Below are 23,996 nucleotides of genomic sequence, written 5' to 3'. Positions count from 1 at the left end.
TGGCTAGATGGAAAAATGAGAAATGAAATGAAAATGATAACTGATGACAATCCTGCACTTGAACAGGACTGTACATCAGCAAAGGCCATTTTACTCTCCCCCCAGCATTCCGATCATCCAAAGTTATGAAAGATCGTTTTGGCCAGGGGGCCAATTGCTAGTAGGGGGTGGGAAGTGAGATGGAAGAAAGAAAATATAAATACAGGCACAGTAGAGGTAATGAAAAGGGTTGCAGCTTGGGCATGAAGGGACGCTGCAAAGAACCTTAATCTAGGCCTACAGTGCGTAGCGTGAGGTGCACCGACGGCACTACCATCATACGGGAACTTTAAGGAAAATATAATTTAAAAACCAAAACTTTTCTAACTGACATAATGCCTAAAAATACCAACTTGGAGTGATCCTGGAAAGCACACTTAACAGAAGAAGAGCTTTTTCAAAGAGATAAACAGAGGAGCAGAAGTCTGGCAGTTCAATGATGGAACTTGTTGCATTAATATTAATGGTTCAAATATAAGTAATGGAAGTTTCACAGCTTGTGCCGTGATTTCAAAATTGTCATAGAAAATAACTGACTTGCACAAGTTTTCATGTTCCCTGAGATTTGAAAATTCCTTCCTTCTTCAGTTACCGTTTGTTTTCAGGTGAAATCAACAATGGGACCCAATCTCTACTTTCAACTTCCCCTTAATAGAACCAAGAAAATTCACAAGATTACCTCTTAGGCAAGTATATTCACATACCACCAACGATACATAAGACTTCTGAATAAGTTGTTCTTGAAGACCCAAGAAGTTTTGGATTAAGACAACACAAAGTCTGTTTAAAATAACTCTAGTTAAAGTAATTACAAATTGTGAAATTTCAAGAGGCCTAAAAACTAGGTTTTTGTACAACAAGAATCGCAATTGCAGGTTGAAACTTATTGGTTACAAACTTCCTGAGGAATTTCACAAATAAAAGTTTTGAATAAAAACTTTTATTAAAGTCCTATCTAAGATATACGTATATTGCACGTCACTGTGAAAGTGAATTGACTCAATGCAATACAGCAACAATGTTAGTAAATTCAAAATTTTAAAAATCAGGAGCTGTAAAAATTACAGCCAAGACCAGCGTAGCCTTCATTGCGATATAGCCCAAAAAAGCTGATAAATGCTCGTTAGGTCTGGGTATTAAAAAAAAATGCAGTATAGTTGTTTTTCGCAAACTGTAAAAATTGCTCCACAACAACCCTGTTTAGAAAAAGAACATAAACCTTCTACATAACGACTTTAGTCTAGAGGACGATCCCTTGGTGGACACTGATCCAAGGACTTTTCCTCCAAATGGAACATAATAACTTTTGATAAAACAAGATATAGAGGAGTATCATTGGCAACCCTGTCAAAGCCGTTGGTAAGGTTACCAATAAAAAGAAACGTGTGTCCAGCAGCGCCAATAATAAAAGTTTCTTATAATTCTCTGTATGAAAAACCTTGGTAGATATAACAAGGTTCAATAAAAAAAATCTATTCAAAATAACTCGTATCATAAATAAAAAAAGAGAAACGACATCGAGGTTAATCACAAGACGGTCAAGGTCTAGATTAAATAGGTCTCTAACAAATGAAACAAATCTCTCAGTGTAACGAAAACTTTTTTGTCATTATAGAGCAATGAAGCAATGTAATGTACAATTGCATAAACACTAAGCATATCTTGGTTTTCCTTGCTAGTACTTGATGTCTGTATATATGCATGTGAGCGAATATCAAAGCATAACAGAGCTTTTTTTTTTTTAAATGCACTGTGTCAATGACAAAATTGAGCCAAACCACAACTTTAAAAAATGCGGATGTCCAACAGTAATAATTCCTCTCTGGAAAAAACCAGAAGATCCAGAGCAGTTTTCTCATTAACAGTTGCCAGACGTCATTGTCGAAATAGGGGCGTTCCGCCACCTTCAACCGACAAATAAATATTCGATATTATATAACTGGCGACACTTTGCCTGTCAATGCAACACCTTAAAACAAGAGTCTCCGTCATCCAGACATCATTCGTTGTTCAGACGACGTCTGGGTAAGACCAGGAGAGGCTCATTATATAGTTATTACTGATCAGTGAGGTCGAGTTTTCTTCGCCATGGCTTCCTACTTCACGCTGCTGCTGTGCATTTCCTTGGCGATTGTCACGTGAGCCATGTTTTTTTTTATATATATTTTATATATAAGCCAAACTCTCTCTACCAAATTTTATGCATTACATAATTCATCCTAATCCTAAATGGCAACAATATGCATAAAATATATTAGCATCTTTAAGTAACATGAGAATCTACATATAGGTAGAATGAGAAGTGGGAGTCTTACTATCTAGTTGATACGAATTGACTCGAAGAAGCTCGAACATTAGTCTGTTTTTGGAGGAGAAATAAGTGAAGATAGAAGTCTTATATTTAGGAATTTATCCCTGAACTTATTAGGTATTGTTTAAATATTTTCACTGAGTTTTAGTTTATAACTGGAATACATTACTATGACGACTAAAAATGACGCTGGAATTATTGCTTCTGGATAAACACATTGGTTCGACAGATTTGAGATAGTCAACTCCCTGACCGTTATAAAAAAAAAATAAAAAAATTAAAACAAAGGCTGACCTGTCAGACAGCTTCACTGTCTTAGCTTCCCCAGACTTGACTTAAAAAAAAGAGAAAAGGGGACGATGGAGTGAGACTGACCCGTAAAAGCGACACAATTATTGGCTTTGCAGAGAAAATGTTAAGAAAAATCACGCCACCAGATTTTCCACGGCTCCCTCGGCTTAAATGTCCTCTATTAGATCTTGTGCAAGGCCATTTGTCAGCAGGTGAAAAGTGTACGATAACAATCAATATCAGTTAGCTAATCGAAATTACTTTTATTTTTCTTATATTTGCAGCGTTTCTGGAACGGACTGTGGTGGTCGTACTTGTGACATCGTTTGCACAGATCCCAAGACACTTTACTGCCCTTACGGGAAAGTATATAACCCGTGCACATGCTGCAGCTGAATGCCGTAAGGTTAGTTTCATCTCTTCCTGAGTACTGGAAGCCAGACTTGCCGTTTTAATTTTCTGTTATATCTTTTTACATAAGGGTGGATCTGTCGCCGAGCGCGTTGCAGAATGCGTTAAACGGTCTGAAGGCAAAGTCCGTTCACGTGGAACAATCTTGACTGTAGAAGGGGGCTCATATACTGGCGAGCACTGAAAACATGAATTTTTTTAATAACAAATTAAAAGGGCTGATCTGTTTGCGTGGTAACGATAAGGAGAAACCAGTCATTGCATGGCCCAGTGTCCTATCGGACGGTAGTAAGAATCCTATGTGGCTTGGCTAAGGACAGTGTTTCCGAAGAATGGAGTGGGTGGTTGCTGAACTCTCTTTCTGAGAAGGTTGATTGGATCTAGACGAGAGAATTCGTGGATTCTGTATGAAGACGACCTCAGATGATTGTGTTTTGGCTACTCTTACTCTGAGATTCAGTAAATAAAATGGTTGATGAGTCTCATTTATTATTTGTACACTTATTTCACAGCAGCCACTGTTTTAGTGACTAATTGGTCATAAGATATCCAAAGTTGTCATTAGGTATTAAAAGTTGTCGTTAGGTTTCAAACTGTCGAAACTTAATAAAATCATCATCAATTCGGGAATTTTCATTTTCCATAGATATAAAGGCATCTTTCTGAGTAACAAGATGCTGACTGAAAACTTCATATCTCACAAGAAATATCTAGTTTAGATGAGTAATGTCTAGCAAGCAAACCCTGACTAGTTATAATTTTCAGCACCTAATTCTGTTCTCTACCAGCAGACAAGAAATAGAGAAAGAGGTTTCAAACTATACGAGATTTCTTTTTTATCATATTACGTGCTGCATTGTCCATAACTCTGTGTGTAGGTGAATCATATAATCCAAAAGAACTTCTTTTACGATTGTAGTTTTGGAAATGAAAGAGAAAATAAAAAAAAGCTTGCAAACTTCGAGCGCCATCAGTGCCTTGCGAATTAAATCCAACACAAAGAATGTCTCAGATAGAAATGATTTAATTTAGGGATGGAATGGGATATGAAATTTATGGCAAAGGCCAAGCACTGCACCCATTTGAGGGTTATTCAGCGCTGAAATGGAAATTGTGAGTAAAAGGTTTTAAGGGTGTAGCAGGAGGAAGACCTCAAAGTTGTACTATAAAATAATTGCTAGTAGGGGGTGGGAAGTGAGATGGAAGAGAATATGAATGGAGGTACAGTAGAAGGAATGAAAAGGGTTGCAGCTTGGGCATGAAGGGACGCTGCGAAGAACCTTAATCTGAGCCTACACAGAAAATATAGTCTAAAAACAGGAACTTTTCTAACTGACATAATGCCTATAAATACCAACTTGGAGTGAACCTGCAAGGCACACTTAATAGAAGAAGAATGTTTCCAAAGAGATAAACATAGGAGCAGAAGTCTGACAGTTCAATGATGGAACTTGTTGCATTAATGTTAATGGAAGTTTCACAGCTTGTGCTGTGATTTCAAAATTGTCATAGTAAATAACTAACTTGCACAAGTTTTCATTTCCCCTGATATTCGAAAATTCCTTCCTTCTTCAGTTACAGTTTGTTTTCTGGTGAAATCCACAATGGGACCCAATCTCTACTTTCAACTTCCCCTTAGTAGAACCAAGAAAATTCACAAGATTACCTCTTAGGCAAGTATATTCACATACCACCAACGATACATAAGACTTCTGAATAAGTTGTTCTTGAAGATCCAAGAAGTTTTGAATTAAGACAGCACGAATGCTATTTAAAATAACCCTAGTTAAAGTAATTAAAAATTGTAAAATGTTAAGAGGCATTAAAATTAAGTTTTTTGGTACAACAAGAATCGCAATTGCAGGTTGAAACTTACTGGTTACAAACTTCCTGAGGAATTTCACAAATAAAACTTTTGAATAAACAATTTCATTAAAGTCCTGTCTAAGATGTTCCACGTCGCTGTGAAAGTGAATCCAGAGGAATGACTAGGCAACACAGCAACAATTTTAGTAAATTCAAAATTTTAAAATCAGGAGCTGTAAAAATTACAACTAAGACCAGCGCAGCCTTCATTGCGATATAGCCTAAAAAAGATGATAAAATGCTCGTCAGGTCTGGGTGTTAGAACATAAAAAACAAAACACCATGTATTTGCTGTTTTTTGCAAACTCTAAAAGTTCCTTCATAACACCCTGTTTAGAAAAAGAATCAAAAGAATCATCTACATAACGATTATAGTCAAGAGGACGATCCCTTGGTGGACACTGATCCAAGAGCATTTCGTCCAAATGGAACTTAAATACTTTCGATAAAACAAGATATAGAGGAGTATCCATGGCAACCCTGTCAAAGCTGTTTGTAAGGTTACCAATAAAAGAAAAAGTCTGTGTCCAGCAGCGCCAATTATAAAAGTATTTTATAATTCTCTCTATGAAAATTTTGGTAGATATAACAAGGTTCAATAGAATAATCTTATTCAAAATAACTCGTATCATAAATAAAAAAAGAGAAACAACATCGAGGTTAATCACAAGACGGTCAAGGTCTACATTAATTAGGTCTCTACCAAACGATATAAATCTCTCAGTGTAACGAAAAACTTATTTGTCATTATAGAGCAATGGAGCAATGTAATGTACAATTGCATAAACACTAAGCATATCTTGGTTTTTCTTGCTAGTACTTGATGTCTGTATATATGCATGTGAGCAAATATCAAAGCATAAAAGAGCTTGTTTTCGAAATGCACTGTCAATGACAAAATTTGAGCCAAACCACAACTTTAAAAAATGCGGATGTCCAACAGTAATAATTCTCTCTGGAAAAAACCAGAAGATCCAGAGCAGTTTTCTCATTAACAGTTGCCAGACGTCATTGTTGGAATAGAACCGTTCCACCACCTCCAACCGACAAATAAATATTCGATAATTATATAACTGGCGACCACCTCGCCTGTCAATGCAACACCTTAAAACAAGAGTCTCCGTCACCCAGACATCATTCGTTGTTCAGACGACGTCTGGGTAAGACCAGGAGAGGCTCATTATATAGTTATTACTGCTCAGTGAGGTCGAGTTTTGTTCGCCATGGCTTCCTACTTCACGCTGCTGCTGTGCATTTCTTTGGCGGTTGTCACGTGAGTCATGTTTTACTTATTTATTTATTTCTTTATATAAGCCAAGCACTCTATCTCTCTCTAGCAAATTTTATGTATTACATAACTCATCCTCATCATAAATGGCAACAACGTGCATTGTATTAGTATCTTTAAGTAACATGAGAATCTACATATCGGTAGAATAAGCGACAAAATTGGCTTGGGAGAGAAAATGTAAAAGATAATTAATCAACGCCACCAGAATTTCCTTGGCTCTCTCGGCTTAAATTTCCTCTTTTAGATCCTACTGGAGGCAATTTTAAGCAGGGAAAAGTTTACGATAACCATCAATATCAGTTAGCTAATTGAAATTACTTTTATTTTTATTATTTACAGCGTTTCTGGACTGGACTGTCTCCCTTGTGAATTAGTAAAGTGCTCAGATTCTGTGCCAATTGGGTGCCATTATGGGGCAGTACGTAGCCCGTGTAGATGCTGCTTGGAATGTGGTAAGGTTAGTTCAATCTCTTTCTCAGTATTGGAAGCTAGACTTCCCATTTTAGTTTTACTATTAAAAATTTTTACATAAGGTAGGTGGTTGCTATCCTGAAACTCTTGCATGCAAATGGGTATTTTCTTGAAATAAATAATTTCATTGTCATAGATACTTGCTAATCTTATTCTTAGCGAAGAAATGTTTTCTTTGAAAGTAACTGCTGTCTCGGAAATGTAACATATCCCATTATTCCACGGATATTTCTCTTGCAAGGAACGACTTCCTTAGAATACATTATACCTCCATTCTAGGGCGAGGGTGAAGAGTGCGGTGGCCCTAGAGACATCTTTGGCACCTGCGCAGAAGGGCTGATCTGTCACGGGGGGTACGGCACGGAGAAACCAGGTCATTGCAAGGCCCGGCGACCCTACGGGCGGAAATAAGAAGCCTCCGTGTCTTGGCTAAGGACCGTTTCCGAAGAAAGGGGAATGGTCGGTGAACCTGCTTTCTAGCTGAGTGGAGTCATGGAGTCTGTATGAAAATAACTTGAAAATATCTTTTGGCTACTCTTACTCTGGAATTCAGTAAATTAAATGGTTGATGAGTCTCATTTATTATTTGTACCCTTATTTCACAGCGGCTGCTGTCTTAGTTACCAATTGGACATAAGATATCAGAAATTTTTATTAGGTATTAAAAGATGTCGTTAGGTTTCAAACTGTCGAAACTTAATAAAAGCAACACCAATTCGGGAATTTTCATTTTCCACAAATATAAATGCATCTTTTTATGAGTATCAAGATGCTGACTGAAAACTTCATATCTCACAAGAAAAATCTAGTTTAGATGAGTAATGTCTAGTAAGCAAACCCTGACTACTGTGAGATTCAGGGCCTCTGTAACACGGTTTTTTCGCAATAACTTTTTATCTATGCATTTCAAAAATATAACGCTTATTCAGAATACACATTATATCTACAAATAAATTTTGACTGTATCCTGCATTACGTAGGTTGAATAAATTTGGTACCTATAATGTAAAAGTGGCTTTTTTTGAAGACGGCCAACTTACTCAGAGAAAAGGTTTCGAACGCATTTGTTACGTAACTTTTGACATCATTTCTTCCCTCTTTCTCGATGGATGATTGGCTAATACGTAAACTAAATGCTAGACCTCTGGCAACAATGACATAGAAATTTAAATACAAGCAAAGCAGTACACCTTAATGAACTCTGAAACCTCTCCACTGATAATTGTCATAATGAACAAACCAACAAAATATGTTAATAAATACAAAAACACTTCGATTATTAGTCTAACTCCCAAAATAAGTGTCCTAAGAAATTACAGTCTACTTTATAGGTCACAATCAGATTGACAAGATGTAGGGGAATAGTTGGTAATTTTCAAAAAACATAGTACACAAGCTTGATTTGATAACTGTTATATCCAAAGTCAAGCAATTTTTATTTATTGGCTATCTACCTATTTACTGAAAAAAAAAAGCCGGTACCGTATTTTGGCTTTAAACCTTCACCAATAATTATCGTCAGAATGATGACTTCATGAGGCTCCACCCACTTTGGCCTCGTTATAATTCAGGAAAATTTAACTTCTTACTATAAAAACTCATTTCTCGAGTAGTTGTAAGAAGTGCTAAATGATCCTCAAGGATCCCAGCAGTTGGCCTAAACGTTTTATTCATGTATATTGCTGCTATTACTACTGTTGCTGCACTACTGCTACAGTAGTATTACTACGCCAACACAGATACCCCACCCACTTCTCCGTTGGTCTGCTGGAGATTTTAGAACAGATAACTTTAATTTACTTTGGATAAAAAACCCCTCCCCCCAAATCCATCTTATTTTAACAAAAATAGCTATATAAAGACTGTTTACATACAATCTCTCTCTCTCTTGGTGGCATAGTGAATAGTTAATGGAATACAAATCAGACCATAAACATTGGATTTAAACTAGAAGAATAATTACCTATTCAGGCTATAGTAAGTATGGCCACAGGCTTTTTCTTGACTGTATAAGTTGCAAGTCGTCAGACAAATGCAGTTTTTACAACCACGGGGACAATTCCAAATCCTGTTAGCCATTCTTGACTGCTATGGGTTTCAGAGCCGATGGAACAATGAGAATTGAGTTTTCTGTCTGGTGGATGGGCGGGGCCACATTTTCGTACAACGGTGTTTACCTTGCTTACGTAATGAATGTTTTTCGACTCTTGGCTTGTAATCATTGGCCATGGCGTCAGCTTGATAATTTTTACTCTATAAAAATTAAAACTATTGGGTTTAGGTTATTGATAATGCTGACAAAATTTGTGTGTGGTTGTAAAATATACAAATGTCAACTTTCAGCTACATCCAATGCTTTGATAAGGAGCAAAGTCCAAAAAACCTTGTTACAGAGGCCCGGAATCTCATAGTAGTTATAATTTTGAGTACCTAATCCTATTCCCTACCAGCAGAGATAAGAAATAGGAAACGGGTTTTCAAACTATACGAGATTTTTTTTTATCAAATTACTTGCTGTATTGTTCATAACTCTGTGTAGGTGAATCATATAATCAAAAAGAACTTCTTTTATGATTGTACTTTTTTGGAACTCAAAGGGAAAATAAACAAAGCTTGCAAACTTCGAGTGACATCAGAGCCTCACGAATTAAAACCAACACAAAGAATGACTCAGATAGAAATAATTTAAATTGGGGATGGAATGGTATATGAAATTTATGCCAAAGGCCAAACACTGGCACCTTTGAGGTTATTCAGCGCTGAAATGGAAATTATAAGTAAAAAGGTTTTAATGGCGTAGCAGGAGGAAGACCTCAAAGTTGTACGATAAAATAATTGCTAGTAGGGGGTGGGAAGTGAGATGGAAGAAAGAAAATATGAATACAGGCACAGTAGAGGTAATGAAAAGGGTTGCAGCTTGGGCATGAAGGGACGCTGCAAAGAACCTTAATCTATGCTTACAGTGCGCAGCGTGAGGTGCACTGACGGCACTACCCTCTTATGGGAACTTTAAGGAAAATATAATCTAAAAGCCAGAACTTTTCTAACTGACATAACGCATAAAAATACCAACTTGGAGTGACCCTGAAAAGCAACACTTGCAACAGAAGAGCTTTGTTTTCACAAAAGGAGATTAAAGATAGGGGGGGGGGAAAAGAGCTAGAAGGTCTGGTACAGTTCCAATGATGGAACTTGTTGCATTAATGTTAATGGAAGTTTCACAGCTTGTGCTGTGATTTCAAAATTGTCATAGTAAATAACTGACTTGCACAAGTTTTCATTTCCCCTGATATTTGAAAATTCCTTCCTTCTTCAGTTACAGATTGTTTTCTGGAGAACTCCACAATGGGACCCAATCTCTACTTCCAACTTCCCCTTAGTAGAACCAAGAAAATTCACAAGATTACCTCTTAGGCAAGTATATTCACATACCACCAACGATACATAAGACTTCTGAATGAGTTATTCTTGAAGACTGAAGAAGAAGTTTTGGATTAAGACAATACAAATTATGTTTAAAATAACTCTAATTAAAGTCATTACAAATTGTGAAATTTCAAAAGGCATAAAAACCAGGTTTTTGCACAACAAGAATCGCAATTGCAGGTTGAAACTTATTGGTTACAATCTTCCTGAGCAATTTCACAAATAAAACTTTTAAATAAACAATTTCATTCAAGTCCTGTCTAAGATATTCCATGTCACTGTGAAAGTGAATCCAGAGAAATAACTCAATGCAATACAATAACAATGTGAGTAAATTCAAAATTTTTAAAACCAGGAGCTGTAAAAATTACAGCCAAGACCAGCGTAGCCTTCATTGCGATATAACCCAAAAAAGCTGATAAAATGCTCGTCAGTTCTGGGTATTAAAAGAAATGCAGTAGTTGTTTTCGCAAACTCTAAAAATTGCGCCCACAACAACTGTTTAGAAAAAGAACAAAGAACCTTCTACATAACGATTGTAGGCAAGAGACGATCCCTGGTGGACTCTGGTCTAAGATTTTCCCATCCAAGTGGAACATAAATACTTTTGATAAACAAGAATATAGAGGAGTATCATTGGCAACCCTGTCAAAGCTGTTTGTAAGGTTACCAATAAAAGAAAAAGTCTGTGTCCAGCAGCGCCAATAATAAAAGTATTTATAATTCTCTCTATTAAAACCTTGGTAGATATAACAAAGTTCAATAAAAAAATCTTATTCAAAATAACTCGTATCATAAATAAAAAAGAGAAACAACATCGAGGTTAATCACAAGACGGTCAAGGTCTACATTAATTAGGTCTCTACCAAACGATATAAATCTCTCAGTGTAACGAAAAACTTATTTGTCATTATAGAGCAATGGAGCAATGTAATGTACAATTCCATAAACACTAAGCAAATCTTGGTTTTTTCTTGCTAGTACTTGATGTCCTGTATATTATGCATGTGAGCAAATATCAAAGCATAAAAGAGCTTGTTTCCGAAATGCACTGTCAATGACAAAATTGAGCCAAACCACAACTTTAAAAAATGCGGATGTCCAACAATTATAATTCCTCCCTGGGAAAAACCAAAAGATCCTGAGCAACTTTCTCATTAACAGTTGCCAGAAGTCATTGTCGAAAAAGATGCGTTCGGCCACCTCCAACCGACTAATAAATATTCAATTATTATATAACTGGCGACCACCTCGCCTGTCAAAGCAACACCTTAAAAGAAGAGTGTCCGTCACCCAGACATCATTCGTTGTTCAGAGGCTCTTTAGTTATTACTGCTCAGTGAGGTCGAGTTTTCTTCGCCATGGCTTCGTACTTCACGCTGCTGCTGTGCATTTCTTTGGCGGTTGTCACGTGAGTCGTGTTATTTATTTATTTATTTATTTCATATTAGCTAAACTCTCTCTCTCTCTAGCAAATTTTATGTATTACATAACTCATCCTGATCATAAATGGTAACAACGTGCCTAGTATTGGTATCTTCAAGTAACATGAGAATCTACATATCGGTAGAATAAAACATGGGAGTCTTACTATTGGTTCATATGAATTACTTGAAGACACTCGAACTTTGTTAACTGGGAAAATTAATGCTAAAGTTCAGGAGGAGGTTAGTGATGAATTAATAAATAATCTTATTAGATATTGGTTGCAATATTTCCAATGGATTTTCATTTAAATCTGGAACAACACTACTACGATTGTAGAATGACGCTAGAATTAATATCTTCAGAACAAACACATTGGACTGACAGATTAGAGAAAGTCATCGACTCACTGGCCGCTATATAAAAAAATAGTTATTCTGAAATCAAAGGCTTGGCAGAGAAAATGGAAAAGATAATTAATCAACGCCACCAGAATTTCCTTGGCTCTCTCGGCTTAAATTTCATCTTTTAGATCCTACTGCTGATTGAAATTACTTTTATTTTTATTATTTGCAGCGTTTCTGGACTGGACTGTCTCCCTTGTGAATTAGTAAAGTGCTCAGATTCTGTGCCAATTGGGTGCCATTATGGGGCAGTACGTAGCCCTTGTAGATGTTGCTTGGAATGTGGTAAGGTTAGTTTAGTCTCTTTCTCAGTATTGGAAGCTAGAATTCCCATTTTAGTTTTACTATTAAAACTTTTTACATAAGGGTGGTGGTTGCTATACCTGAAACTCTTGCATGTAAATGGGTATTTTCTTGAAATAATAATTTCATTGTCATAGATACTTGCTAATCTTACTCTTAGCGAAGAAATGTTTTCTTTGAAAGTAACTGCTGTCTTGGAAATGTAACATATCCCATTATTCCACGGACATTTCTCTTACAAGGAACGACTTCCATAGAATACATTATACCTCCATTCTAGGGGGGCGAGGGTGTAAGAGTGCGGTGGCCCTAGAGACATCTTTGGCACCTGCGCAGAAGGGCTGATCTGTCACGGGGGTACGGCAAGGAGAAACCAGGTCATTGCAAGGCCGGCGACCCTACGGCCGGAAATAAGAAACCTCCGTGTCTTGGCTTAAGGACCATTTCCGAAGAAAGGGGAGGATGGTTGGTGTACCCTTATTTCACAGCGGCTGCTGTTTTAGTTACCAATTGGACATAAGATATCAAAAGTTGTCATTAGGTACTAAAAGATGTCGTTAGGTTTCAAACTGTCGAAACTTAATAAAAGCAACACCAATTCGGGAATTTTCATTTTCCACAAATATAAATGCATCTTTTTATGAGTATCAAGATATCTCTCAAGAAAAATCTAGTTTAGATGAGTAATGTCTAGCATGCAAACCCTGACAAGTTATAATTTTGAGTATCTAATCCTATTCCCTACCAGCAGAGATAAGAAATAGGAAACGGGCTTCCAAACTATACAACATTTTTAATCAAATTACTTGCTGTATTGTCCATAGCTCTGTGTAGGTGAATCATATAATCCAAAAGAACTTCTTGCACGATTGTACTGTTTTGGAACTGAAAGGGAAAATAAAAAACGCTTCCAAACTTACAGTGCCATCAGAGCCTTACGAATTAAATCCAACACAAAAGAATGACTCAGATAGAATAATTTAAATTAGGGATGGAATGGAATATGAAATTTATGGCAAAGGCCAAGCACTGGCACCTCTGAGGTTATTCAGTGCTGAAATGGAAATTATAAGTAAAAAAGTTTTAATGGCGTAGCAGGAGGAAGACCTCAAAGTTGTATGATAAAATAATTGCTACTAGGGGGTGGGAAGTGAGATGGAAGAAAGAAAATATGAATACAGGCACAGTAGAGGTAATGAAAAGGGTTGAAGCTTGGGCATGAAAGGACGCTGCAAAGAACCTTAATCTGTGCCTACAGTGCGCAGCGTGAGGTGCACCGACGGCACTACCCTCTTACGGGAACTTTAAGGAAAATATAATTTAAAAACCAGAACTTTTCTAACTGACATAACGCATAAAAATACCAACTTGGAGTGACCCTGGAAAGCACACTTAGAGCTTTTTCAAAGAGATGAACAGAGGAGCAGAAGTCTGACAGTTCAGTGATGGAACTTGTTGCATTAAAGTTAATAGAAGTTTCACAGCTTGTGCTGTGATTTCAAAATTGTCATAGAAAATAACTGACTTGCAAAAGTTTTCATTTTCCTTGATATAGTGAAAATTCCTTCCTTCTTTAGTTACCGTTTGTTTTCTGGTGAACTCCACAATGGGACCCAATCTCTACTTTCAACTTCCCCTTAGTAGAAGAAGAAAATTCACAGATTACCTCTTAGGCAAGTATATTCACATACCACCACGATACATAAGACTTCTGAATAAGTTTGTTCTTGAGGACACAATAAGTTTTGGATTAAGACAACACGAATTCTGTTTAAAATAACCCTAGTTAAAGTAATTATAAATTGTGAAATTTCAAAAGGCATAAAAACCAGGTTTTTGCACAACAAGAATCGCAATTGCGGTTGAAACTTATTGGTTACAATCTCCTGAGGAATTTCACAAGTAACACTTTTGAATAAACAATTTCATTCAAGTCCTGTCTAAGATATTCCATGTCACTGTGAAAGTGAATCCAGAGAAATGACTCAATGCAATACAGCAACAAAGTTAGTAAATTCAAAATTTTTAAAAACAGGAGCTGTAAAAATTACAGCCAAGACCAGCCTAGCCTTCATTGGGATATGACCCAAAAAAGCTGATAAATGCTCGTCAGGTCTGGGTATTAAAAATAAAATGCAGTAGTTGTTTTCACAAACTCTAAAAATTGCTCCACAACAACCCAGTTTAGAAAAAGAACAAAGAACCCTCTACACAACGATAGTAGTCAAGAGGACGATCCCTTGGTGGACACTGATCCAAGGACTTTTCCTCCAAATGGAACATAAATACTTTTGATAAAACAAAGATATTAGAGGAGTATCCACGGCACCCTGTCAAAGCCGTTGGTAAGGTTACCAATAAAAGAAAACTGTGTGGACCAGCAGCGCGCCAATAATAAAAAAGTATTTATAATTCTTCTCTATGAAAAAACCTTGGCAGATATAATAAGGTTCAATAAAAAAAATCTTTTTCAAAATAACTCGTATCATAAATAAAAAAAGAGAAACAACATCGAGGTTAATCACAAGATGGTCATGGTCTAGAATAATTAGGTCTCTAACAAACGATACAAATCTCTGTGTAACAACTTATTTGTCATTATAGAGCAATGGAGCAATATAATGTACAATTGCATTAACACTAAACATATCTTCGTTTTTCTTGCTAGTACTTGATGTCTGTATAAATTCATGTGAGCAAATATCAAAGTATAAAAGAGCTTGCTTTTGAAATGCATTGTCAATGACAAAATTGAGCCAAACCACAATTTTAAAAAATGCGGATGTCCAACAGCTATAATTCCTCTCTGGAAAAAACTAGAAGATCCAGAGCAACTTTCTCATTAACAGTTGCCAGACCATTGTCGAAATAGAAGCGTTCCGCCACCTCCAACTGACAAATAAATATTCAATTATTATATAACTGGCGACCACTTAGCCTGTCAATGCAACACCTTAAAACAAGAGTCTTCGTCACCCAGACATCATTCGTTGTTCAGACAACATCTGCATAAAGCCCCGTACACACTGCATCATGATGCTCGCAGTGTTAGATGGATGCGTTGAAAAACGACTTTTTCAACACGAAGCCGCATCACCAACGTGTTGATGGGGCAGAGCCATTTCATTGCGCAGCTCAGTGATGCACCAACATTCAGAGGGGGAGGATATTCGCTCACCACCACCTGCCAAACCCCTTGAGTAGATAAGGACTAACACTACATTTTATTGAATTCTGAAGGAACATCCATCTGTTTGGAACATCAAATGCAAGCATTACAAGATGAGAAACATCAGGAGTGCAAGCTTGGAAACCATAAAATCAGAGTTATCGAGTTTTGTAAACTGTACATTGCAGAATGAAGATATTACTAAAAAGCTGCACACCCTGAAGACAGAATTCTACAGGGAAATGTCTGCAATCAAAGCATCACAGAAGTCTGAAGCTCCGGAGTTATGGTGTTTTCATGAGCTGCATTTCCTGTAATATAAAAATATTTGTGTACTTTGTACCTATATTTGAACCTTGCTTTCAAATAACCCTCCCTAAGGACATTATAGATGGCTTCACAGGTTTCGGGGATGATTAGACCGAGGCTCTGCTTTGAAATCCTGGTTGATTATTGGAGGCTTGCATATGATCCTCCAGCTGCAAGAACGAGCTCCTGGTGATATGCTGTCTCGAAAGCTGGTGTCCTACATATAAATATATAATTCAATTTTTTTTAAACAATTTATAAAATGCAAGGACTGGCATTCTTGTGTAATTTTCAAAGTCTGTTGGATTTTCGACTTGAAGCTCCAAAAATATTTCATAGAAGCTTCCCTTTAGAGGTCGCCGAGAAAGCCATTGCTTACACCACAAGGTTCTACGTTTCTTCCTCAAAAGTTTCTTTTTTGCAGCATACGGAGCAACACTACCCCACAGTAGAGTCTCCTGGCAAAGTACATAGTCGGCAGACATCCTGCCATTGAAAGCTGAACTGCGAGAACAAGTGTTGCAGTACACTTTGGCCGCTATTAGTTTTTTCAACACCACTACTGCATCACGTAGCTGATACATGATGCATAGTGTGTACCATCCTTAAGACTAGGAGAGGCTCATTATATAGTTTATTACTGCTCAGTGAGGTCGAGTTTTCTTCGCCATGGCTTCCTACTTCATGCTGCTGCTGTGCATTTCCTTGGCAGTTGTCACGTGAGTCATGTTTTATTTATTTATTTATTTTTTCATATTAGCCAAACACACTCTCTCTCTCTAGAAAATTTTATGCATTACATAACTTGATGACACTCGAACTTTGTTAACTGGGAAAAGATAATGCTAAAGTTTAGGAGGAAAAATCAGTGACGAATTAATAAATGATCTTATTAAATATTGGATGCTATACTTTTAATGGATTTTAATTTAAATCTGGAACACAATACTACGACTGTTAAATGACGCTAGAATTATAGCTTCAGAACAAACACATTGGTCTGACAGACTAGAGAAAGTCATCGACTCCCTGGCCACTATATAAAAAATAGTTATTCTTAAATCAAAGGCTGACCTGTCACACAGCTTCATTGTCCTAGATTACCCAAACCTGACTGAAAAGAGAAAAGGAAAAGATAGAGTGAGGCTGACCTGTAGAAAGCGACACAATTGGCTTCACAGAGAAAATGTAAAAGATAATTAATCAACGCCACCAGAATTTCCTTGGCTCTCTCGGCTTAAATTTCCTCTGTTAGATCCTACTGGAGGCCATTTGTCAGCAGGGAAAAGTTTACGGTAACCATCAATATCAGTTAGCTAATTGAAAATTACTTTTATTTTTACTATTTGCAGCGTTTCTGAACTGGACTGTAACCCTTGTGAAGTATTCTTCTGCAGAAAACCTGTGCCAACTGGGTGCCCTTATGGGGCAGTATATAGCCCGTGTACATGCTGCTTTGAATGTAGTAAGGTTAGTTTAATCTCTTTCTCAGCATTGGAAGCAAGACTTGTCATATTAGTTTTACTATTAAAACTTTTTACATAAGGGTGGTGGTTGCTATCCTGACACTCTTGCATGTAAATGGGTATTTTCTTGAAATAAATAATTTCATTGTCATAGATACTTGTTTACCTTATTCTTAGCGAAGAAATGTTTTCTTGGAAAGTGCCTGCTGTCTCGGAAATGTAACATATCCCATTATTCCACGGACATTTCTCTTGCAAGGAACGACTTCCTTAGAATACATTATACCTGTCATGGTAATTGCTTTATAGCAAAGAAAGATAAAGGAAAGGAAAACGCATCTTCGAGAAATTCTGCAGCAAGGAGGCATTCGCGCATGTGTTGGAGGTGCCTGTTCTCATGATGGTTCTAGAATCGGCAGGAGTTTTGTGGAACTTGACAAGCGCCGACGTGACGTGAGGAACGCCGCGATTTCTGATGCAATACTCCGTCTAGATTCTTCTAAATCGTTCCTGGCGTCCCTCGGGAGTCTGTGACGTTCGCTGTAGGCCCCGCCCCCAGGATTTTGCCTTATAAATATGACTAACGAAGTAGGAGAAGAGAGATCATCAGTAAGAGCCACAGATCAGATTATCATTGAGAGATCAGCAGCAGAAAGCGTCAGAGAGAGATAAGAGGAGAAGGAACCGATGAAGGATCAGAGAGAAAAAGGTGCTCGAGAGTTGGTTGAATTCTGGTCAAGTCGTCGTCAGGAGTGGATGACCGAGTTATTTCGACGTCGAGCAAGCCTTGAGAGAAGAAACTTTCTACTAGAGATTTCGAGGAGTTCCTAGCCCTTCAAGTATCAAGAATAGACATTGTTTTCTGCAATACGGTGTCAAGAAGACGTCTACAATTACAGTTCTCCTTTGTGAAGCCACCGCTTCGAGTCGCAAAACTGGCCAGCAAGTATTTGAATTGCCTCACTTCCTCCCCAGTTCACGCATTGTAAGATTTTGCCTTTTTTTATGTACATAGGAGACACCATTCTGCATTTATCTTTGTTAGTAAGCTTGTAAATAAACCTTTGTTGTATTAGTGTTTCTTTCCTTTTGTTTATCATTCATTATAACGAACTTGGAGCGGACCTCTTCTCTTGGTTCGTAACAATACCTCCATTCTAGGGCGAGGGTGAAGAGTGCGGTGGCCTCTCAAACGTCTTTGGCACCTGCGCAGAAGGGCTAATCTGTCACGGGGGTACGGCACAGAGAAACCAAACAGGGTCATTACAAGTCCCCATAGCGACCCTACGGGCGGAAATAAGAAGCCTTCGTGTCTTGGCTAAGGACCGTTTCCGAAGAAAGGGGAGGATGGTTGGTGAACCTGCTTTCTAGCTGAGTGAGTCGTGGATTCTGTACGAAGATGACTTGAAAAGATTTTTTGGCTACTCCTGCTCCGGGATTCAGTAAATAAAATGGTAGATGGGTCTCATTTATTTTTTTGTACTCTTGTTTACAGCGGCTGCTGTTTTAGTGATCAATTGGTCATAAGATATCCAAAGTTGTCATTAGGTATTAAAAGTTGTCGTTAGGTTTCAAACTGTCGAAACTTAATAAAAGCATTATCAATTTGGGAATGTTTATTTTCCATAGATATAAAAGGCATGCTTTTATGAGTATCCGGATGCTGACTGAAAACTTCATATCTCACAAGAAAAATCTAATTATGAGTAATGTTTAGCGAACAAACCCTGATGTTATAATTTTGAGCACCTAATCCTATTCTCTACTAGCAGAGATAAGAAACAGAAAATGAGCTTTCAAACTTTAAGACATTTCTTTTTTTAAATTACTTGCTATATCGTCCACAACTCTGTGTACGTGAATCATATAATCCAAAAGAACTTCTTTTAAGATTGTACTATTTTGGAAATGAAAGGGAAAATAAACAAAGCTTGCAAACTTCGAGTGCCATCAGTGCCTCACGAATTAAAACCAACACAAAGAATGACTCAGATAGAAATTATTTAAATTAGGGATGGAATGGAATATGAAATTTAGGGCAAAGGTCAAGCACTGACCCTTTGAGGTTATTCAGCGCTGAAATGGAAATTGTAAGTAAAAAGGTTTTAAGGGTGTAACAGGAGGAAGAACTCAAAGATGCACTATAAAATAATTGCTAGTAGGGGGTGGGAAGTGAGATGGAAGAGAATATGAATGGAGGTACAGTAGAAGGAATGAAAAGGGTTGCAGCTTGGCATGAAGGGACGGTGCGAAGAACCTTAATCTGTGCCTACACAGAAAATATAGTTTAGTCTAAAAAACCGGAACTTTTCTAACTGATATAATGCATAAAAATACCATCTTGGAGTGACCCTGGAAAGCATACTTAACAGAAGAAGAGCTTTTTCAAAGAGATAAACATAGGAGCAGAAGTCTGACAGTTCAATGATGGAACTTGTTGCATAAAAGTTAAGGGGCATTAAAATCAAGTGTTTTGGTACAACAAGAATCGCAATTGCAGCTTGGAACTTATTTCTTACAAACTTCCTGAGAATTTCAGAAATAAAACTTTTGAATAAATAATTTCATTGAAGCCCTGTCTAAGATATTCCACGTCACTCTGAAAGTGAATCCAGAGAAATGACTCGATGCAATACAATAACAATGTTAGTAAATTCAAACTTTTTAAAATCAGGAGCTGTAAAAATTACAGCCTTCATTGGGATATAACCCAAAAAAGCTGATAAATGCTCGTCAGGTCTGGGTATTAAAAAAAATGCAGTAGTTGTTTTTGCAAACTCTAAATATTGCTCCACAACAACCCTGTTTTAAAAAGAACAAAAGAACCTTCTACATAACGATTGTAGTCAAGAGGACGATCCCTTGGTGGACTCTGATCTAAGAAATTTTCCTCCAAATAGAACATAAATACTTTTGATAAAACAAGATATAGAGGAGTATCCATGGCAACCCTGTCAAAGCTGTTTGTAAGGTTACCAATAAAAGAAATTCTGTATCCAGCAGCACCAATAATAAAAGTATTTTATAATTCTCTCAATGAAAACCTTGGTAGATATAATAAGGTTCAATAAAAAAAAATCTTATTCAAAATAACTCGTATCATAAATAAAAAGGAGAAACAACATCGGGGTTAATCACAAGACGGTCAAGGTCTAGATTAATTTGGTCTCTAATAAACGATAATAAATCTCTCAGTGTAACGAAAAACTTTTTTGTCATTATAGAGCAATGGAGCCATGTAATGTACAATTGCATAAACACTAAGCATATCTTGGTTTTCCTTGCTAGTACTTGATGTCTGTACACTTATGCATGTGAGCAAACATCAAAGCAAAAAAGAACTAGTTTTGAAATGCACTGTGTCAATGACAAAATTGAGCCAAACCACAACATTAAAAAATGCGGATGTCTAACAGTAATAATTCCTCTCAGGAAAAAACCAGAAGATCCAGAGCAGTTTTCTCATTAACAGTTGCCAGAATTCATTGTCGAAATAGAAGCGTTCCGCCACCTCCAACCGACAAATAAATATTCGATAATTATATAATTGGCGACCACTTCGCCTGTCAACGCAACACCTTAAAACAAGAGTCTCCGTCACCCCAAGGTCCTTTAAATATACTGCAAGGTCCTTTAAATATACTCCGAGTATATTTAAAGGACCTTGCGTCACCCAGACATCATTCGTTGTTCAGACGACGCCTGGGTAAGACCAGGAGAGGCTCATTACAGAGTTATTACTGCTCAGCAAGGTCGAGTTTTCTTCGTCATGGCTTCGTACTTCACGCTACTGCTGTGCATTTCTTTGGCGGTTGTCACGTGAGTCATGTTTTATTTATTTATTTATTTCATATTAACCAAACTCTCTCTCTCTCTCTCTCTCTCTCTCTCTCTCTCTCTCTCTCTCTCTCTCTCTCTAGCATATTTTATGTATTCCATAACTTATCCTGATCCTAAATGGTAACAACACGTGTGCATTGTAATTGTATATTTAAGTAATATGAGAATCTACATAAAGGTCGAATAAGCACTGGGAGTCGTACTATTCAGTTCATATGAATTGACCAGAGGACACTCGAACTTTGTTAATCGGGAAAAAAAGTAATGCTACAGTTTAGGAGGAAAAAATCAGTGATGAATTAATAAATGATCTTATAAGATATTGGATGCTATACTTTCAGTGGATTTTCATTTAAATCTGGAACACACTATTACGACTGTTGAATGACGCTATAATTATAGCTTCAGAACAAACACATTGGCTTGACAGATTAGAGAGATTCATCGAATCCCTGGCCGCTATATAAAAAATAGTTATTCTTAGATCAAAGGCTGACCTGTCAGACAGCTTCATTGTCCTAGATTACCCAAACCTGACTGAAAAGGGAAAAGGGAAAGATAGAGTGAGATTGACCTGTAGAAAGCGACATGTAAGAGATAATTAATCAACGCCATCAGAATTTCCTTGGCTCTTTCGGCTTAAATTTCCTCTGTTAGATCCTACTGGAGGCAATTTTCAGCGGGGAAAAGTTTACGATAACCATCAATATCAGTTAGCTAATTGAAATTACTTTTATTTTTATTATTTGCAGCGTTTCTGGACTGGACTGTAACCCTTGTGAATTATTCTTCTGCCTAAAACCTGTGCCAACTGGGTGCCCTTATGGGGTAGTATATAGCCTGTGTACATGCTGCTTTGAATGTAGTAAGGTTAGTTTAATCTGTTTCTCAGTATTGGAAGCAATACTTGCCATTTTAGTTTTACTATTAAAACTTTTTCATAAGGGTGGTGGTTGCTATCCTGAAACTCTTGCATGCAAATGGGTATTTTCTTGAAATAAATAATTTCTTTGTCATAGATACTTGCTAATGTTTTCTTTGAAGGTGCCTGCTGTCTCGGAAATGTAACATATCCCATTATTCCACGGACATTTCTCTTGCAAGGAACGACTTCCTTAGAATACATTATATCTCCATTCTAGGGCGAGGGTGAAGAGTGCGGTGGCCCTAGAGACACCTTTGGCACCTGCGCAGAAGGGCTGATCTGTCACGGGGGGTACGGCACGGAGAAACCCGGTCATTGCAAGGCCCGGCGACCCTACGGGCGGAAATAAGAAGCCTCCATGTCTTGGCTAAGGACCGTTTCCGAAGAAAGGGGTGGATGGTTGGTGAACCTGCTTTCTAGCTGAGTGGAGACGTGGATTCTGTACGAAGATGACTTTAAAAGATTTTTTTGGCTACTCTTCTCTGGGATTCAGTAAATTAAATGGTTGATGAGTCTCATTTATTATTTGTACCCTTATTTCACAGCGGCTGCTGTTTTAGTTACCAATTGGACATAAGATATCCAAAGTTGTCATTAGGTATTAAAAGTTGTTGTTAGGTTTCAAAACTGTCGAAAAACTTAATAAAAGCAACACCATTCTGGAATTTTTCATTTTCCACAAATATAAATGCATCTTTTTATGAGAATCAAGATGCTGACTGAAAACTTTATATCTCTCAAAACAAATTTATTTGTTTAGATGAGTAATGTTTAGCAAGCAAACCTGACTAGTTATAATTTTGAGTTACCTAATCCTATTCGCCCTACAGCAGAGATAAGAAATAAGAGAAAAAAGGGCTTTCAAACTATACAAGATTTTTTTTATCAAATTACTTGCTGTATTGTCCATAACTCTTTGTAGGTGAATCATATAATCCAATAGAACTTCTTTTACGATTGTACTGTTTTGGAACTGAAATGGAAAATAAAAAACGCTTGCAAACTTTGAGTGCCATCAGTGCCTTACGAAATAAAACCAACACAAAGAATGACTCAGATAGAAATTATTTAAATTAGGGATGGAATGGAATATGAAATTTAGGGCAAAGGCCAACCACTGGCACCTTTGAGGTTATTCAGCGCTGAAATGGAAATTACAAGTAAAAAGGTTTTAATGGGGTAGCAGGAGGAAGACCTCAAAGTTGTACGATAAAATAATTGCTGCTAGGGGGTGGGAAGTGAGATGGAAGAAAGAAAATATGAATACAGGCACAGTAGAGGTAATGAAAAGGGTTGCAGCTTGGGCATGAAGGGAAGCTGCAAAGGACCTTAATCTATGCCTACAGTGCGCAACATGAGGTGCCCCGACATCACTACCCTCTTACGGGAACTTTAAGGAAAATATAATTTAAAAACCAGAACTTTTCAAATTGACATAATGCCTAAAAATACCAACTTGGAGTGACCCTGGAAAGCACACTTAACAGAAGACAAGCTTTTTCAAAAAGATAAACAGAGGAGCAGAGGTCTGACAGTTCAGCGATGGAACTTGTTGCATTAATGTTAATATAAGTTTCACAGCTTGTGCTGTGATTTCAAAATTGTCATAGAAAATAACTGACTTACATAAGTTTTCATTTTCCCTGATATTTGAAAATTTCTTCCTTCTTCAGTTACAGTTCGTTTTCTGGTGAACTCCACAATGGGACCCAATCTCTACTTTCAACTTCCCCTTAGTAGAACCAAGAAAATTCACAAGATTACCTCTTAGGCAAGTATATTCACATACCACCAACGATACATAAGACTTCTGAATAAGTTGTTCTTGAAGACCCAATAGGTTTTGGATTAAAACAACACAAATTCTGTTTAAAATAACCCTAGTTAAAGTAATTATAAATTGTGAAATTTCAAGAGGCATAAAAACTAGGTTTTAGTACAACAAGAATCGCAATTGCAGGTTGAAACTTATTGGTTACAATCTTCCTGAGCAATTTCACAAATAAAACTTTTGAATAAAAACTTTCATTCAAGTCCTGTCTAAGATAT

General features: G+C 37.1%; 1 protein-coding gene and 3 long non-coding RNA genes across 4 annotated transcripts in view; all 4 read left to right on the top strand.

Annotated features, from left to right (window-relative positions):
* The window catches only part of LOC135200786 (single insulin-like growth factor-binding domain protein-2), a 115,139-nt gene that overhangs the window by 81,914 nt on the left and 9,229 nt on the right, over positions 1-23,996 (top strand). The window lies entirely within an intron of this gene.
* On the top strand, positions 6,070-7,254 carry LOC135200787 (uncharacterized). The gene is made up of 3 exons (XR_010311362.1): positions 6,070-6,191; positions 6,549-6,666; positions 6,960-7,254. It is a non-coding gene; the product is annotated as an uncharacterized LOC135200787 (long non-coding RNA).
* LOC135200534 (uncharacterized) lies at positions 11,393-18,368 on the top strand. Its single transcript, XR_010311301.1, has 3 exons — positions 11,393-11,517; positions 12,108-12,225; positions 18,344-18,368. It is a non-coding gene; the product is annotated as an uncharacterized LOC135200534 (long non-coding RNA).
* On the top strand, positions 20,862-22,459 carry LOC135200533 (uncharacterized). Its single transcript, XR_010311300.1, has 3 exons — positions 20,862-21,001; positions 21,775-21,892; positions 22,165-22,459. It is a non-coding gene; the product is annotated as an uncharacterized LOC135200533 (long non-coding RNA).

This window comes from Macrobrachium nipponense, chromosome 27, assembly GCF_015104395.2.
Source record: "Macrobrachium nipponense isolate FS-2020 chromosome 27, ASM1510439v2, whole genome shotgun sequence".
In the NCBI taxonomy this organism is placed as follows: Eukaryota; Metazoa; Arthropoda; class Malacostraca; order Decapoda; family Palaemonidae; genus Macrobrachium; species Macrobrachium nipponense.
The sequence above is the reverse complement of the archived record's forward strand: the minus strand, read 5'-3'. Positions and strand labels throughout refer to the sequence as shown.